This window comes from Eutrema salsugineum, unplaced genomic scaffold (genome assembly GCF_000478725.1).
Source record: "Eutrema salsugineum unplaced genomic scaffold, Eutsalg1_0 scaffold_3, whole genome shotgun sequence".
NCBI lineage: Eukaryota > Viridiplantae > Streptophyta > Magnoliopsida > Brassicales > Brassicaceae > Eutrema > Eutrema salsugineum.
In genome coordinates, this window is record NW_006256756.1 from 14596213 (window position 1) to 14610213 (window position 14001).

Consider the following 14001-nt stretch of genomic DNA (forward strand, 5'->3'; position numbering starts at 1 on the left):
GCTAAATTCGTGTATTCTTGTAGTGCCTAAATCCATTTAGTTCAACAAAATCAATTTAATGGTTATTCATCCGAACACCCGATGGACCATATCGAGACGTTTGAAGAATTATGTGCAATCTTTACAGCAAATGGGGATTACCACAAGTGTAGTTTTTTCTCATTCTCTTTGAGAGACAATGTCAGCATATGGCTAAAATCTTTAGAACCTGCTTCACTAAAAACGTGGAAAGCGTGTAGAAAGACTTTCCTAAATCGTTTTTACACTAGAAATCGTTCAAATTTCTTAAGGAACAAGATAAGAACTTTTAAACAAAAAGAAGATGAAGATCTTTTAGATACTTGGGAAAAATTTAGGGAATGCCAGAGAGATTATCCACATCACGGATATAGCGACGAATACCTGATGGGTATCTTCTATCGAGGCATAACTCCAGAGTTACAACACTCTTTCGACACAGCAAGTAATGGAGACTTCTCAACAATTTCGCAAACAGCATCCGTAATCAAGCAACCTGAGAAGAAAGAAAAGATTTCGGAAGTCATGCAGTGTTCACCATCCCTTGATCATAAGAATCCATTGGGTTGTCCCAACCATCAAAGTTACACGTATTTTGTGCTTTGTTTGGTTGTTGCAATCCAAGTTGACTCATTATGTGATGGAGACACTATCAAATTCCAGATTTTCCCTTCGTTTCTGATCACCACGGGTCCATTCATTCGGACCGCAGAAAAACGTGCTTTCACCACGGTCGTGACAATGCTGACCGCGGCCAAGACCTGTTTCACCACGGTCGCGAGCCTTATGACCGCGGGAAACACTCTTCCGAACCTATCTGGGCTATTCAATCCAATTCCAGTCCCTATCCTAGTTTTCCCTCTTCTGAAGCTGAAAATCTAAACAAAAGAATTCTAGAGCTTGAAAAATATAGGTATCAAGAAATTAGTGATCTTAGATCTGAACTAAAAACAATGCAAGAAGATTTCAATGAAAAATTTTCTACGCTCCTTAGCCTGATGATCAAACCTAATTCTAGAAACATAGAAAATTCCGAGGAGGAGCCAAGTGAAAATTCTTTCGAAAGCTCAAGTGAAGCAGATCCTCCGATCATGTGAAAGCTATCACACTTAGGAATGGATTAACTTACAAAGAGCCTGAATTTCCTAAAGATCCCAAAGATGAGAAAAAGGGTAAGGAAAAGGAAAAAGAAAGAGAAAGAGTCACAATTGAGGATGTTGATAAAGAAGTGGAAGGAGAGAAGGATGGAGAAAAAGTAAGAGAAGATACATCCCGGGAAATCCTCAGAGAAGACCCAATTCCCCCTCCACCAACTCGTGTCTATAAACCTAAACCACCATATCCTAGAGCCTTAAGAGCCCCGAAGAAGGAGAAAGAAAAAGCTAAGCTGAAAGAGTTGATCGATCAATTAAATGTGAGATGACCTTTCGTAGAAGCTTGTGCTATGATTCCCGCTTTAAAAAAATACATGAAGGGTATTCTAACAAATTCTTTAACTCTTGAAGAAAAACGTTCTGATGATAACCCATGAATGTAGTTCTATCCTGAAAAGCCGAATCCCTGAAAAGAAAAATGATCCTGGGAGCTTCGTACTTTCATGCACCATCAATGATGTAGCTTTTGAGCGTGCTCTCTGTGATTTAGGACCTAGCATAACCATGATGCCTCTTTCAGTAGCAAAACGTTTAGGACATCACACTTTCCAACCCACTAAAATTTCTTTGGTATTAGCTGATCGTTCTGTTAGGCAGCCCGTAGGTATCTTAATAGATGTTCCCGTATAAATCGAAAAATGTTCCATACCAACTGATTTCATAGTTCTAAGACTAGAAAGAGAACCTAAGGATCCCCTTATTCTTGGACAACCATTCTTATCTACAGCTGGAGCCATAATCAATGTCCCGGAAGGAAAAATCGACCTTCATCTAGCCGGTTTAGTTATGCAGTTTGACATGAACAAAAGTTTCAATAAACCGACTTTGGATGGCAAAATTTGTTGGATTGATCAGTTAGACGGAATTATTGAGGAAGTCTATGAAGGTCTACTTCTCGACGACCCTTTAAGTGTCATGCTTTCACCCGCAAAACACGAACGCAATTTCCTTGACGAGTTTTTTAAGTGAGTGTGTGTGTATGCTTGATAAGTCCGGAACTTATAGGAAACCTCTAAACTATCTAGATCTTAAGGACCAAACAAACATTCCCTCACCTCCTAAAGATACTTCCGCAGCAATTAATGATCCTTTGAGCGAGCTCAAAGCCCCTAAAGTCGAGCTTAAACCTCTTCCCGTCAGACTTAAGTACGCTTTCCTTGGACCAAATTCTAGTTATCCTGTCATTATAAACTCTCGTTTGACAGAAGAAGAAACCACAATGCTGTTGTCTGAGCTGAGAAAGCATAGAAAAGCCTTAAGATATTCACTTGATGACATACCCGGAATTGCTCCAGATCTTTGTATGCACAAGATTAATCTAGAGGATAATGCTAAAAACTCAATCGAAAGTCAAAGGAGACTGAACCCTAATCTCATGGATGTTTTCAAGAAGGAGATTATGAAGCTTTTAGAAGCCGGAATAATTTTTTCTATCTCAGATAGCACTTGGGTTAGCCCAGTTCATGTTGTCCCGAAGAAAGGAGGAGTCACTGTCATTAAAAACGATAAGGATGAAATGATCGCTACAAGAATAGTAACTGGACATCGTATGTGCATCGATTAGTGGAAACTGAATGCAGCAACTAGGAAAGATCATTTTCTACTTCCATTCATAGATCAAATGCTAGAAAGGTTAGCTAATCACCCCAAATATTGCTTCCTTGATGGATACTCTGGATTTTTCCAAATTCCTATTCGCCCGGAGGATCAAGAAAACCGACATTCACTTGTCCATATGGCACGTCGCTTAGACCATCTCCAATGGTCCTTCAAATTTCACTTTTTCCTTCATTTTGAAGATAAAAATGAAGAAATCTTCTCCAATGGTGCTTCAATTTCACCTTGAAAATGAAGAAATTAATAGTGTTCCTTCATATTTGAAGGAACACTGTTCATTTCTTCATTTTTTGAAGGTGAACTTTTTTATTTACAAAATGAATCCTTAACTTTTTATATGTTTTGATTTATACTCAAACACAACGTATATGTTTTTTAACCCAATTAATTTTAAAACAATGTTTCGAGGCTTCTTTACATTGGTGAAAAACGAGGTTTTCCAGGAATGCTAGGTAGCTTGGATTGCATGCACTGGAAGTGGAAAAATTGTCCAACCGGCTGGGCTGGACAATATGCTGGTCGTAGTGGATATCCAAGTATAACTCTTGAAGCTGTGGCGGATTATGATCTTTGGATATGGCATGTATATTTCGGAATGCCTGGCACAAATAATGATATCAATGTATTGGAGTCTTCCCCATATTTTCTCCAATCTTGCTCAAGCTATTGCTCCTCCTGCTCGTTATATCATTCAAGGAAAAAAATATGATATGGGCTATTATTTGGCTGATAATATATATCCAAAATGTTCGACCATTGTGCAAACTATTCATGAGCCAGTGGGTTCCAAAAAAAAAAAAAATTGCTACACAACAAGAAGCTTGCAGGAAAGATGTGGAACAGGCATTTGGAGTTCTTCAATCACGTTTCGCAATTGTGAAAGGGCCAGCTCGTTTTTGGGATAAGAATGTGATACATGACATAATGACTACTTGTATAATTCTACATAATATGATAATTGAAGATGAGCGTGATCTCAACGCACCAATTGAAGTAAGAAGAGAAGTTCCACCTCCGAAGGTTGAAATAGAAGCGAATGAAAGTATCCGGTTCCAGGAATTTCTGGCTCGATACAGAAAAATCAAGGATAAAGAAGCTCATTTCTCTCTTCGAAATGCATTAATTGATCATTTATGGGAAAAATATTTGTCCTCCAGTATATCATAAGATTATGGTATGGTTTTTTCTTATTTACATTATGTATTTTTTCTCTTATGTATGGTTTGTTTTTATGTATGGTTTGCTCTTATTTACATTATGTAATGTAATTTTCTTTATATAATAAAGTTTTAAATTATATAAAATCATAATTTCGTTGAACAATTGTTCTAAATAAAATAAATAGGTGAAAGTTTGTAAAATTGAAAAGTAGAGGATCTTGTTAGCAATTAATAATAAAATAGACATGGAATATGCTTGGAATATTCTTTTTGAAGGAAAAAATAAAGAAAAGTTTGCTCCAATGGTATGAGACGGAATCGTGCTTGGGCACAGGACTTCTGGAAAAGGAATTGAAGTTGACAAAGCTAAAATCAAAGTCATGACCAGCCTACAACCCCCTACAAACGTCAAAAGGCATCCGTAGTTTCTTAGGACACACAGGATTCTACAGGCGTTTCATAAAAGATTTTTGTCAAATAGCTAGACCTCTTACGTGTTTGATTTGCAAGGAAACAAACTTCGAGTTCGATTATGAGTGCTTAGCCACGTTTCATAAGATCAAAGAAGCCCTTGTCTCCGCTCCAGTCGTGCAAGCACTTGATTGGGAACTCCCATTCGAAATCATGTGTGATGCAAGTGACTATGCAGTTGGAGCAGTGCTTGGCCAACGAAAAGATAAGAAACTGCACGTAATCTACTACGCAAGCAGAACTCTAGACGAAGCTCAATGCAATTATGCAACAACAGAGAAATAACTTCTAGCTGTCGTATTTGCATTTGAGAAATTCATAGGATCTAAGGTCATAGTTCATACTGATCATGCTGCAATCAAGTATTTAATGTCTAAGAAAGACGCTAAACCTCGGTTGATAAGATGGATCCTCCTACTGCAAGAATTCGACATCGAAATTCGAGATTGGAAAGGAGCAGATAATGGAGTTGCAGACCATCTTTCACGAATTCGAGTTGAAGAAAGATTGCCCTTAAATGATAGTTTGCCAGAAGAAAACATCTATGCATAGATACAACCCCACCCAATGCCAATGCCGCACCACCAAGGCAACTCATGCGAAGATCAGATGCTTTCAACACCCCATGGTTTAGGCACATAGCGAATTACCTAGCAGCCGATGTAGAATCACCTCAATTTTTTGGTTATAGGAAGAAAAAGTTTCTAAAGGACGTAAGACATTATTTTGGGGATGAACCCTATCTCTATAGTGCTGATGGGTTATTCCGAAGATGCGTGGCTGAAGAAGAGATAGAAGGAATTTTATTCGGATGCCATAGCTCGTCTTAGGCAGGACATTTTGCAACCTTCAAAACCGCTTCAAAGATCTTGCAAGCTGGTTTCTGGTGGCTTACTCTATTCAAAAATACTCAAGCTTATATATCGCGATGCGATAAATGCCAAAGGATGGGTAACATAAGCAAAAGGAAAGAGATGCCTCAAAATTTTATTCTCGAAGTCGAAATTTTCGATGTCTGGGGAATATATTTTATGGGACCATTTCCCACTTCTTTTGGAAACCAATACATCTTAGTAGCAGTAGACTACGTCTCTAAGTGGGTTGAAGCAGTCGCTAGTCCCACCAATGATGCAAAAGTCGTCATGAAGCTGTTTAAATCTGTGATATTCCCACGTTTTGGAGTCCCTAGAATTGTGATAAGCGACGGAGGATCACATTTCATCAACAGAGTTTTTGAAAATCTTCTTAGAAAGAATGGAGTTACACATAAATTTGCTTTTCCATACCATCCCCAAACCAGCGGTCTTGTAGAAATCTCAAATAGAGAAATCAAGGAAATTTTGCAGAAAAAAACTGCAGTTCATCGCAAGGATTGGTCTACCAAGCTTGACGATGCATTATGGGAATATCGAACAACATTCAAGACACCATTAGGAACAACACCATGTAACCTAGTTTATGGAAAAGCATGTCACCTTCCAGTAGAACTCGAGTATAAAGTGCAATGGGCTATCAAGGAGATGAACATGAACACGAAAACACCTGGAGAAAAAAGACTACTTCAACTTCACGAGTTAGAAGAAATCTGACACAATGCTTACGAAATCTTGAAGACCTACAAAGAGAAGACTAAAGCATATCATGATAAGAAGATTATTCATAGAACTTTTGCTCCTAACGATAAAGTTCTTCTTTTCAATTCCCGTCTTAAGATTTTACCAGGAAAAATACGTTCAAGATGGTCAGGACCCTTTGAGATAAAGGAAATCAAACCATACGGAGCCATTGTCCCGTGGGACAAAACTGGAAACTCATTCACAGTGAATGGACAGCGTGTAAAGCCATATCTGGCTGAAGAAAGAGAAGACAAAAGAGAAGTGATGTTTTTGATTGATCCATCATCGGCCAAGGATGAGATCAAGGAGTGTCACGCCCCCGGTTAAGTCTAATTGAGCAATAATGTCAAGCTACCGACTTGAAACAAGCGCTTAGTGGGATGCAACCCACTTGGTATTTTATTAATTTTCCTTTGATCTTTATTTTCTATTTCTATTGCTTTGTTTTTGTTTCATTTAATTTCAGGCTATAAATAAGGAGGAACAAACACAAAAGACGAGCAGCACTCTCCTGCACGATAAATACTCTTAAACATTATAACTTTTCTATTTTCGTTACCATTCTTTCCAGAATTTATCACACTGAGGACAGTGTGAAATAAGTCTGGGGGAGGATATTCATTCATTACTAATGAAATTTGATTTGTTTTGAGTTTGTTTTAGACACATAAAATTTCTCAAAATTTTTTTTAAAATGTTTTACATAAAACTTTTCCCGGGAAAATTTTCATAAAATTTTTCAAAAATCGTTTTCAAAATGTTTTCAAATGATATAAAGGAGACAACTAGTTTTCAAATGAAATTTGTTTGGAGACAATCCAATGGTTAGATCTTCGTATATCTTTGATTCACTGAAGACATGTTCTGCAGTCTCGCGAAGGAAGCAAGCGCAGAATGAAGATTCAACCTCACAAGCCAATCTCCATGGGTCCAGGAGCCACGACCGCGGAGAACACACTCTTGGCCACGGTTAGGATTCTCTGGCCTAATAACACTGGATTTTGACCATTTTTATGGATCATTTTAATATCTTATGCAGGTGTTTTAACTCTGTTTTTAATTGTTTTAAGTGATTTATATGTTTTAGAGTTTTAAAAGACTTTTCAGGAAATTTGGACTAAGCGATTTTGGATAAATGCAAACCGTCAGAAGTATGGTACTCGATGGAGACATTCTCACCGCCCGATCATCCCCAAAATTTGAGACAACATAGAAGAGACAACCAGCTTTCTAATGCAATTGGTTTGGAGACAATCCAACGGTTAGATCTTCAGATATTCCCGATGAACTAAAGACAGAAAATGCAGTCTCGGAGGGGGGCATAGGCCGCGACCGCGGCCAGACCATGATTCCCCGCAATCAGGACCACCGCGACCAGACAACGTTGACGTCCGAAAGTGACCTAATTCAAGCTCAAGTCCAGCCCACTACTCATTCTTCAAACCCTAGACGTTTCCAACGAATTAGAAGGCTATATATACTCGTTTTAGGTCATTCTAATGACCAAGTCGTGGAGAGAGAGCAGAGAAGAACCGCACACCTCGGAGTTGCCGTCTTCGGGAGAAGAAGGAGTCGCCGAAGGAGTCACCATCGATATCTGCCTTCATCCTCGTTCTTCGTTCTTTACCTTTCTCTTATTTAATTTCCAGCAAACTACAATACTTCTCTGATGTTTTTATACACTATGATTGAGTAATTCCCTTGTTGGGTTTTAAGGGATTTTCAAAGGGATTCATGAATTGATTTCTGGTTTGTTAGATTAGGGTTTATCTTTAGAGTTCTTCTTCTAAATCTGTGTTTCGTTTATGTGGCTTGGATCGATAATCTAGCTACTGCGATTAGGTTGATTTACTCACCGAAAGTGTTGTTCAATCGATTAACCCTATTTAGATGAACAAATTCTCTTAGACAGCATGAGTCGATCTAAAGCGTTTTGTGAAATTATCAAACTAATTTGCCTAGAAACTTAGAGAACTGAATGAGAGTTTAGTAAATCTGAGTGAATTGATTTGTGATTAATACTACGTGAGTAGGTTAGTATGAGTTTGATTTCAAGAACACATCTATAGAAAATTCTATGTTTGATTCTCTTGTTAGCTATTCTATGATTCCCGGCGAATTCCCTTATGCCCAACACCTTCTCGTATTGATTTGATCTTATTGTTTACTAGTTTTTAAGTTTATTATTTTCTATTTTCGTCACTGTTCACAACCCCAAAACAAACACCCATATTTTCATCATAGCTCAGTTCTCAAGTAAACTCGTATTGCAGTTACTTGGTCTTCAGTGGATCGACCCCTAAGTACTACAACGTACATCTGTGCGCTTGAAGAAAACTAGGGTTAAAACCTGAGCACATCAAGTGTTTGGCGCCGTTGCCGGGGACCTTTAACGTTGCCTACGAGTTTCAGGTCAGAATCGAGTCTAAGGTATGTTCTCTTGTTCATTTTTGAAATATATACACATATATAGAAATTAATATAAAAAACGGAAAAATATAAATTCATATATATAACTAAAAAAATAAATTATTATTATATAAAATATATATATATAAATCTATATATTAACATTAAAAAAAATTTTAAAAATTATATATATATCTAAACTAAAAAAAATTAAAAAAAAACAAAAAAAAACGAAAAAATAGGAATATTTATATATACATAATTTAAATAATTAATTAATAAATAAATAAAATAAAAAAGACACACACATGTAACACCGTATTTTGACCACTTTTATGGATCATAATTGTATCTTATGCAGGTGTTTTAACTCTGTTTTCAAAGGTTTTTAAAGTGTTTTTAATGTTTTAGAGTTTCAAAAGACTTTACAGGAAACTTGGGCAAAAGATATGCAATTTGGAACAAATGAGCAATTTTGGATAAATGCAGACCGTCAGAAGTATGACAAGCGATGAAGATCTTCTCACCGTCTGATCACCCCCAAAATTTGAGACAATATAGAGGATCCGACCAGATTTCTAATGCACTTGGTTTGGAGACAATCCAACGGTTAGATCTTCAGATACTCCCGATGCAAGAATGATAGAAAATGCAGTTCCGGAAGAGAGCATGTGTCGGGACCGTGGCCAACACCCATTTTCCTGCGGGTAGAGCCACCGCGACCGCGGAACTTGGTCGTTCACTTTTCCGACGACTTAATTAAAGCCCAGATCAATTCCTTTCGTTATTTTTGAAGCCCTAAGTGTCGAGGACCACTCCAGAAGCTATAAATACCCTCTTTAGGTCATTCTAAAGAGGGGAGACCAATAGAGACCGAAACTAATAGACAAAGAGGAGAGAGAGAGATTTTAGTGTAACCCTAAGGAGGATTCACCGTCTTCGAAGAAGGAGGAGCTGCCGCTGGAGTGCAATCATCGCGTCTCTGTCCGCTTCTCTGTTCTTCGTTCTTCTTCCTTCTGTTCTTTAATTTCCTGCACTTTCAATACTCTATGATGCTTTGTTACAATATGTTTGAGTAGTTACCCAGTTGGGTTTAAAGGGATTTTTCAAAGGGAATTTCATGTGTCTTTGCTTATGAATCGATAGATTTAGGATTTATAATCTTCTAGATGTTCTTCGTTTGCCTTTAATCTTACTGCGTGATTCTTTGCTGGCCACTTAGAAGCCGATCTGATATGATATTTTGCGAAAGCTTTCATTGATTGTCTGAACTAGGGTGAAACGAGCAATTCTTCTATAGGAGTGGAAACCTACCTGTAGTTGAGTTGTGAATGTTGATGAGTCTTGTTCTGCTATTGCATCTTCTCCCTTCCAGAATCAGAATGGAAACCTACTGATTAAGGTTGCGAGAGATAGTTGTTTAGTGCTGCGAAAGTAGGCTATTCGCGAGCCTTCTGACCGCGGGAAATTGTCTTCCAAACTTGCCTGGACACCACCTTCCAAACTTATCTTGGGTATTCAATCTAATCCTGTTTCATATCCTAGTTTTCCCTCTTCTGAAGCTGAAAACCTAAACAAAAAGAATCTAGAGCTTGAAAAATCTAGGTCAAGGCGCAATGGGCTATCAAGGAGATGAATATGAATCTGAAAACAGCTGGAGAAAGAAGACTACTTCAACTTCACGAGTTAGAAGAAATCCGACACAATGCTTACGAAAACTCAAAGATTTACAAGGAGAACACTAAAGCATATCATGATAAGAAGATTATTCATAGAACTTTTGCTCCTAACGATAAGGTATTTGTTTTCAATTCTCGTCTTAAGCTTTTTCCAGGAAAATTACGTCAAGATGGTCAGGACCCTTCACGATAAAGGAAGTTAAACCATACGGAGCCATCGTCCTGTGGGACAGAACTGGAAACTCATTTACAGTGAATGGACAGCATGTAAAGTCATATCTGGCTGAAGAAAGTGAAGACGAAAGAGAAGTGATGTTTTTGATTGATCCATCATCGGCCAATGATGGGATCAAGGAGTGTCACGACCCCGGTTAAGTCTAATCGAGCAACAATGTCAAGCTAATGACTTGAAACAAGCGCTTATGAGAGGCAACCCACTCGGTATTTTATTTATTTCCCTTTGACCTTTATTTTCTATTTCCATTGCTTTGTTTCTGTTTCATTTAATTTCAGGTTTTCAATAAGGAAGAACAAATACAAAAGGCGAGCAGCACTCTCCAGCACGATAAGTTCACTTAAACATTTCAACTTTTCTATTTTCTTTACCATCCTTTCCAAGATTTATCACACTGAGGACAATGTGAAATAAGTCTGGGGGAGGATGTTCATCCGTTACTAATGAAATTTGAATTGTTTTGAGTTTATTTTGGACACATAAAAAAAATTTCAAAAAGTTTTTCAAAAAGTTTTACATAAATTCTTAAAAAAAAAAAAAATCGTTTTCAAAATGTTTTTCAAAAAGTTTTCAAACCAGGAACACAATAAACAATACTATGATAAATTAGACCAGTGTGCTTCTACGCTATTTCCTCGTTTTTTGCTCTTTTGTGATTTAGGCCTAGATTAGACGGTAGCTAAGTACTTGCATTACGAAATCCCACCAGAGGACTTCTTTTCATGGAGATTCTTTCTAACAGGATATTAGATCATTTTATTTTGGACTTAATTTTGACTTAATTTTCTCATTAAAGCGTTAGATCAGGGAAACGAATCATACATTCAGGACTCCTTTATCCATTTACCACTCTTTGTTGATCCTGAATGGCTAGTTTATCTTTAGCTAGTTCCCCACCGAACCTAACCTCTTTCAAACCACATGCATTCTTGTTTTTCATTGTTCTATATGCAGATATGTGCAAAAACGTCGGAGAGAAAGAGGATCAACGCGGTTTTCAGTCACTGAAGACGGGGACCTGCGATTTCATTGGAATGATTCAACAAAAGGAGATAATTCAGTTTGCCTTGGAAAAACTTCAAAATCTTGGTACAATTTCGTCCCTTAGACTCCCTCTCTATAAAAGGTGTTTCCTCTTTCCGAGAAAAAAAAAAAAACCGAAAAAGAAAAGAAAAATATGAAAGGAAAGGAAATTTAAAACCTCAGAGAGTCTAGAAGGATCGAATTTTATACTTGAGGCAAGCTAGAGTTCGATTATATGGAGTTTTGGAGATCATTTTCTGATTCCCGGAAAGAATCTAAGTCTGGGGGAATAGCTGTTTACAACAAAGGAGGAAGGATTATGCAACAACATTTGGCAAGAAGAAGTGACTGAATATTGCGGTCATCAACAGGTCCTTCTCTCTCTTGCGGTTTTGCATAATATCTTGCATCCTCCATATTCTTCAAGTAACCCTAAACACCTAAGCTCCATCACTTAAACAGCCCTTAATGCCAAACACCATCTACCCTGAATAATGCCTTTGATGAGAATTCACTAATATACTTAATGAACGTAGAGAGCTAGTTGACTGGAAGTTAGATCTAAGTGTGTAGATTTTTCGCATGACGGATTAACGGACTAGTTTGCTTGTATTTTGGTGAGAATTTTCTAGACTAGATCCAAATAGATGTTTCACGATAAGTTTTGGTTTAGAAGGACGGTCACTGAGATATTGTTTAGTTCCTGCGATTTTTAAAATTCTTTCCTGACTTAAGTTTTTTTGAGGACAAACAAAAAGGTAAGTCTGGGGGAGTTGATAACACCGTATTTTGACAACTTTTATGGATCATAATTATATCTTATGCAGGTGTTTTAACTCTGTTTTCAAAGATTTTTAAAGTGTTTTCAATGTTTTAGAGTTTCAAAAGATTTTACAGGAAACTTGGGCAAAAGATATGCAATTTGGAACAAATGAGCAATTTTGGATAAATGCAGACCGTCAGAAGTATGACAAGCGATGAAGACCTCTCACCGTCTGATCACCCCCAAAATTTGAAACAACATAGAGGATCCAACCAGATTTTTAATGCACTTGGTTTGGAGACAATCCAACGGTTAGATCTTCAGATACTCACGATGCAAGAATGACAGAAAATGCAGTTCTGGAAGAGAGCATGTGCCGGGACCGCGGCCAACACCCATTTTCCCGCGGGTAGAGCCATCGCGACCGCGGAACTTAGTCGTTCACTTTTCCGACGACTTAATTAAAGCCCAGATCAATTCCTTTCGTTATTTTTGAAGCCCTAAGTGTCCAGGACCACTCCAAAGCTATAAATACCCTCTTTAGGTCATTCTAAATAGGGGAGACCAATAGAGACCGAAACTAATAGACAAAGAGGAGAGAGAGAGATTTTCGTGTAACCCTAAGGAGGAGCCGCCGTCTTCGAAGAAGGAGGAGCTGCCGCTGGAGTGCAATCATCGCGCCTACGTCCGCTTCTCTGTTCTTCGTTCTTCTTCCTTCTGTTCTTTAATTTCCTGCACTTTCAATACTCTATGATGCTTTGTTACAATATGTTTGAGTAGTTACCCAGTTGGGTTTAAAGGGATTTTTCAAAGGGAATTTCATGTGTCTTTGCTTATGAATCGATAGATTTAAGATTTATAGTCTTCTAGATGTTCTTCGTTTGCCTTTAATCTTACTGCGTGATTCTTTGCTGACCACTTAGAAGCCAATCTGATATAGTATTTTGCGAAAGCTTTCATTGATTGTCTGAACTAGGGTGAAACGAGCAATTCTTCTATAGGAGTGGAAACCTACCTGTAGTTGAGTTGTGAATGTTGATGAGTCTTGTTCTGCTATTGCATCTTCTCCCTTCCAGAATCAGAGTGGAAACCTACTGATTAGGGTTGCGAGAGATAGTTGTTTAGTGCTGCGAAAGTAGGCTATTCATACTTCCGTGCCTCGAGTTATAGAACATACGTAGTTGATTACCTTTATCACTTGTTTAAAATCGACTTAGCTTAGTACATGAATCCCTGCAAAAACCCCTTGAGCCCTAACGTTTGTCTTTAATTGTTTACAACCTTCAATTTAGTTTGCTTTTCATTCGCTTATTACTTGCTTACATTCGCTTTTGTTTAATCGATTTTACTTGTTTTATTTGCTTTCGTTTTCAATTGCTCTTTAGTTTTTACTTGCTTTCTAGTTTAGATTTAGTGACAACAAAAACCCAAAACAAAAACCAAAACCTTTTTAGTTCTAATCTGATTTAAGCGTTGCATTGAATTTGTACTGAAACAACTAAGTCTCTGTGGATCGATACCCTAAGTACTACCGCGCACATCTGTGCACTTGCAGACATTTAGGGGTTATAAATTTAAAACCCGAAGCTTAGTAAAACGAAAACAACAAACCCCGTGTTTACACTCGCATCACCACACACAAAAATTAGAGATGGGCGATAACAACAGACACTTGCAAGGTTTAGATAGGCTTAGAGATAACCACCACGTCCAACAAAACATTGAAGAGCACGTTAGGTTTCAGAACGCTCCTTGCTTAACTCTAAGAGATTAAAACAATCCGTATGTTTTTCTATGAGAACTGTTCTCCCATTAGTCTACAACCCATCAACGTAGACTATGAGATAAGCTCGAAG

The 14001-nt window shown here is 37.7% G+C and overlaps 1 non-coding gene across 1 annotated transcript; it reads right to left on the bottom strand.

Moving 5' to 3' along the window:
- Window positions 1–281: 281 nt before the first annotated feature.
- LOC112085903 lies at window positions 282–389 on the bottom strand. The gene has a single exon (XR_002899182.1). It is a non-coding gene; the product is annotated as a small nucleolar RNA R71 (small nucleolar RNA).
- Between the last annotated feature and the right edge of the window lie 13612 nt (window positions 390–14001).